The sequence below is a fragment of the Arachis hypogaea genome, chromosome 20 (genome assembly GCF_003086295.3).
Source record: "Arachis hypogaea cultivar Tifrunner chromosome 20, arahy.Tifrunner.gnm2.J5K5, whole genome shotgun sequence".
Lineage (NCBI taxonomy): Eukaryota > Viridiplantae > Streptophyta > Magnoliopsida > Fabales > Fabaceae > Arachis > Arachis hypogaea.
This window is the reverse complement of record NC_092055.1, coordinates 84767423-84772408: the sequence shown is the minus strand read 5'-3', so window position 1 is coordinate 84772408 and position 4986 is coordinate 84767423. Positions and strand designations below refer to the sequence as shown.

General features: G+C 36.3%; 1 non-coding gene across 1 annotated transcript; it reads right to left on the bottom strand.

Moving 5' to 3' along the window:
• Positions 1 to 2499: 2499 nt before the first annotated feature.
• Positions 2500 to 2607, bottom strand: LOC112787789 (small nucleolar RNA R71). The gene has a single exon (XR_003195181.1). It is a non-coding gene; the product is annotated as a small nucleolar RNA R71 (small nucleolar RNA).
• Between the last annotated feature and the right edge of the window lie 2379 nt (positions 2608 to 4986).

The window sequence follows — 4986 nt, the reverse complement described above, 5'->3', positions numbered from 1 at the left end:
GATGAAGACAGCAGGAAAGCAGAGGTTCAGAGGGACGAAAGCATCTCTATACGCTTATCTGAAATTCTCACCAATGAATTACATAAGTACCACTATCCTATTTTATATTTTATTTATCTTTTACTTATCAATTCATAAAATCAGTTGAATCCGCCTGACTGAGATTTACAAGGTGACCATAGCTTGCTTCAAGCCGACAATCTCCGTGGGATCGACCCTTACTCACGTAAGGTTTATTACTTGGACGACCCAGTGCACTTGCTGGTTAGTTGTACGAAGTTGTGAAACAGAATTAAGAACATGAACGTGCGTATTGAGTTTTTAGTGCCGTTACCAAGGAAGGAATGATCACGATTTTGCACACCAAGTTTTTGGCGCCGTTGCCGGGGATTGTTCGAGTTTGGACAACTGACGGTTCATTTTGTTGCTCAGATTAGGTAATTTTATTTTAATTTTAAGCTTTTTTTTCTTATTTTCGAAAAATACAAAATTTTTTTTCTTTTTTTGTTTTTTCCAATTAATTTTTGAAAAAATAAAAAAAATTAATAAAATAATAAAACCAAAAATATTTTGTTTTTCTTGTTTGAGTCTAGAGTCAAGATTTAAGTTTGGTGTCAATTGCATCTTTTTAATTTTCTAAAAAAATTTTTATTTTCGAAAATTTCATGCATTGCATTCTTCATGATCTTCAAGTTGTTCTTGGCCAGTCTTCTTGTTTGATCTTCATATTTTCTTGTTTTGTGTCTTTACTTGTTTTTCATATGCATTCTTGAATTATTAATGTCTAAAGAATACAAATCTTTAAGTTTGGTGTCTTGTATGTTTTTCTTTTCTTGAAAATTTTCAAAAATAAGTCTTGATGTTCATCTTGATCTTCAAAGTGTTCTTGGTGTTCATCTTGACATTCAAAGTGTTCTTGAATGCATTAGTTGTTTTGATTCATAATTTTTATGTTTTGTGTCAATTTTATGTTTTTCTCTCTCTCATCATAAAAAATTCAAAAATAAAAAATATCCTTCCCTTTTTCTCTCTAAAAATTTCGAAAATTTGGATTGACTCTTTCAAAAATTTTTAAAATTCCCTTGTTTCTTATGAGTCAACTCAAATTTTCAATTTGAAAATATTATCTTTTTAAAAATCTTTTTCAAAAATCAAATCCTTTTCATTTTTCTTCCATAATTTTCGAAATTTTCAAATTGATTTTGAAAAATCTTTTTCTTATTTTCATTTCATAATAACATTTAATACGATTGATTCAAAAATATTAAGTTGTTACTTGCCTATTAAGAAAGGTTCAATCTTTAAATTTTAAAATCATATCTTTTTGTTTCTTGTTAGTCAAGTAATCAACTTTAGTTTTCAAAATTAAATCTTTTCAATTCCTTATCATATCTTTTCAATTTCAATCATATCTTTTTCAAAATCAATTTCAAAATCTTTTCTAACTTCTTATCTTTTTCAAAAATAATTCTCAAATCTTTTTCAATCAATCTTATCTTTTTGTTTCAATCATATCTTTTTCAATTTCAAACATATCTTTTTCAAAAACAAATTTCAAATCTCTTTTAATCAATCATATCTTTTTGTTTCAATCATATCTTTTTTTTCAAAACTGCCCAACTAACTCTCTACCTTTAATTTTCGAAAATCCCTCCCCCTTTTTCAAAATTTCATTTTAATTAACTAATTATTTTAATTTTAATTTAATTTCAATGTTAATTTTTGAATTTTAAATTTAAATTTAAAATATTTTTATTTTATTCTGTTAAAATTTTCGAATTCTTCTCTCATCTCTAATCTCCTTCTATTTATTTATTCATCCATTAACACTTCTATCCTCACCCTTGTGTTTGGATTCTCATCTTTTCCTTCTTCTATTCTTACTTTCTTCTACTCACATAAAGGAATCTTTATACTGTGACATAGAGGATTTCATATTTTCTTTTCTGCTTTCTTCCTCTTTTTCATATGAGCAGGAACAAGGATGAGAACATTCTTGTTGAAGCTGATCCTGAACCTGAAAGGACTCTGAAGAGGAAGCTAAGGGAAGTTAAAGCACAACTCTCTGGAGAAAATCTGACAGAAATTTTCGAAAAAGAAGAAGATATGGCCGAAAATAATGACAATGCAAGGAGGATGCTTGGTGACTTCACTGCACTTAATTCCAATTTACATGGAAGAAGCATCTCAATCCCTGCCATTGGAGCAAACAATTTTGAGCTTAAACCTCAATTAGTTTCTCTGATGCAACAGAACTGCAAGTTTCATGGACTTCCATCTGAAGATCCTTTTCAGTTCTTAACTGAGTTCTTGCAGATCTGTGATACTGTTAAGACCAATGGGGTTGATCCCGAGGTCTACAGGCTTATGTTTTTCCCATTTGCTGTAAGAGACAGAGCTAGAGTATGGTTGGACTCTCAACCTAAAGACAGCCTGTACTCTTGGGTTAAGCTGGTCACGGCTTTCTTAGCCAAGTTCTTTCCTCCTCAAAAGCTTAGTAAGCTTAGAGTGGATGTTCAAACCTTCAGACAGAAAGAAGTTAAATCCCTCTATGAAGTTTGGGAGAGATACAAGGAACTGACCAAAAAGTGCCCTTCTGACATGCTTTCAGAATGGGCCATTCTGGATATATTCTATGATGGTCTATCTGAACTATAAAAGATGTCATTGGACCATTCTGCAGGTGGATCCATTCACCTAAAAAAAACGCCTACAGAAGCTCAAGAACTCATTGACATGGTTGCTAATAACCAGTTCATGTACACTTCTGAGAGGAATCCTGTAAGTAATGGGACGCCTCAGAAGAAGAGAGTTCTTGAAATTGATACTCTGAATGCCATACTGGCTCAGAACAAAATATTGACTCAGCAAGTCAATATGATTTCTCAGAGTCTGAATGGAATGCAAGCTGCACCCAACAGTACTCAAGAGGCATCTTCTGAAGAAGAAGCTTATGATCCTGAGAACCCTGCAATAGCAGAGGTGAATTACATGGGTGAACCCTATGGAAACACCTATAATCCCTCATGGAGAAATCACTCAAATCTCTCATGGAAGGATCAACAAAAGCCTCAACAAGGCTTTAATAATGGTGGAAGAAACAAGTTTAGCAATAGCAAGCCTTTTCCATCATCCACTCAGCAAAAGACAGAGAGTTCTGAGCAGACCCCATCTAGCTTGGCAAACATAGTCTCTGATCTATCTAAGGCCACTATAAGTTTCATGAATGAAACAAGGTCCTCCATTAGAAATTTGGAAGCACAAGTGGGCCAGCTGAGTAAAAGAATCACTGAAACCCCTCCTAGTACTCTCTCAAGCAATACAGAAGAAAATCCAAAAGGAGAGTGCAAGGCTATTGAATTGATTACCATGGCCGAACCTACAAGGGAGGGAGAGAACGTGAACCCCAGTGAGGAAGACCTCCTGGGACGTCTAGAGATCAATAAGGAGTTTTCCTCTGAGGAACCAAAGGAATCTGAGGCTCATCTGGAGATCATAGAGATTCCATTAAACCTCCTTATGCCATTCATGAGCTCTGATGAATATTCTTCTTCTGAAGAGAATGAAGATGTTACTGAAGAGCAAGTTGCCAAGTATTTTGGTGCAATCATGAAGCTGAATGCCAAATTATTTGGTAATGAGACTTGGGAAGATGAACCTCCCTTGCTCACCAATGAACTGAGTGATCTGGATCAACTGAGATTGCCTCAGAAGAAATAGGATCCTGGAAAGTTCTTAATACCTTGTACCATAGGCACCATGACCTTTGAGAAAGCTCTATGTGACCTTGGGTCAGGGATAAACCTCATGCCCCTCTCTGTAATAGAGAAACTGGAAACCTTTGAGGTGCAAGCTGCCAGAATCTCATTAGAGATGACAGACAACTCAAGAAAATAGGCTTATGGACAAGTAGAGGACGTGTTAGTAAAGGCTGAAGGCCTTTATATCCCTGCTGATTTCATAATCCTAGACACTGGGAAGGATGAGGATGAATCCATCATCCTTGGAAGACCCTTCCTAGCCACAGCAAGAGCTGTGATTGATGTGGACAGAGGAGAGTTGGTCCTTCAACTGAATGAGGACTACCTTGTGTTCAAAACTCAAGGATCTCCTTCTGTAACCATGGAGAGGAAGCATGAAAAGCTTCTTTCACTGCAGAGTCAACCAAAACCCGCATAGTCAAACTCTAAGTTTGATGTTGAACCCCCACAACCAAACTCTAAGTTTGGTGTTGGGAGGTTCCAACAATGCTCTGAACATCTGTGAGGCTCCATGAGAGCTCACTGTCAAGCTATTGACATTAAAGAAGCACTTGTTGGGAGGTAACCCAATGTTATTTAATTATTTTTATTTTATTTTCTCTTTGTTATTTCATGTTTTATTAGGTTGATGATCATGTGGAGTCACAAAAACTACTGAAAAATCGAAAACAGAATGAAAAATAGCATTGAAAACAGCACACCCTGGAGGAAGGGCTTACTGGCATTTAAACGCCAGTAAGGAGAATCTGGCTGGTGTTTAACGCCAGAACAGAGCATGAAACTGGCGTTAAATGCCAGAAACAAGCAGCAGTCTGGCATTTAAACACCAGGATTGCACCCAGAGGAAAGCTGGCGTTAAACGCCAGAAACAAGCATCAGACTGGCGTTTAACGCCAGAAACATGCACAATACTGGCGTTCAACGCCAGAAACATGCTATAGACTGGCGTTGAACGCCCAAAACAACCAAGGAAGTGGTGTTTAATGCCAGAAATATGCTGCAGTCTGGCGTTAAACGCCATGATTGCATATATAGGGCGTTTTACACGTCTAAAAGGTGCAGGGATGAGAAATCCTTAAACACCTTAGGATCTATGGACCCCACAGGATTCCCTCAGGATCTGTGGACCCCACAGGATCCCCACCTACTTCTTTTCTCCTCTTCACACCTTCCCATAACTCTCTTCCCCAAATACCCCTCACCAATCAACTCAATCACTCTTCCC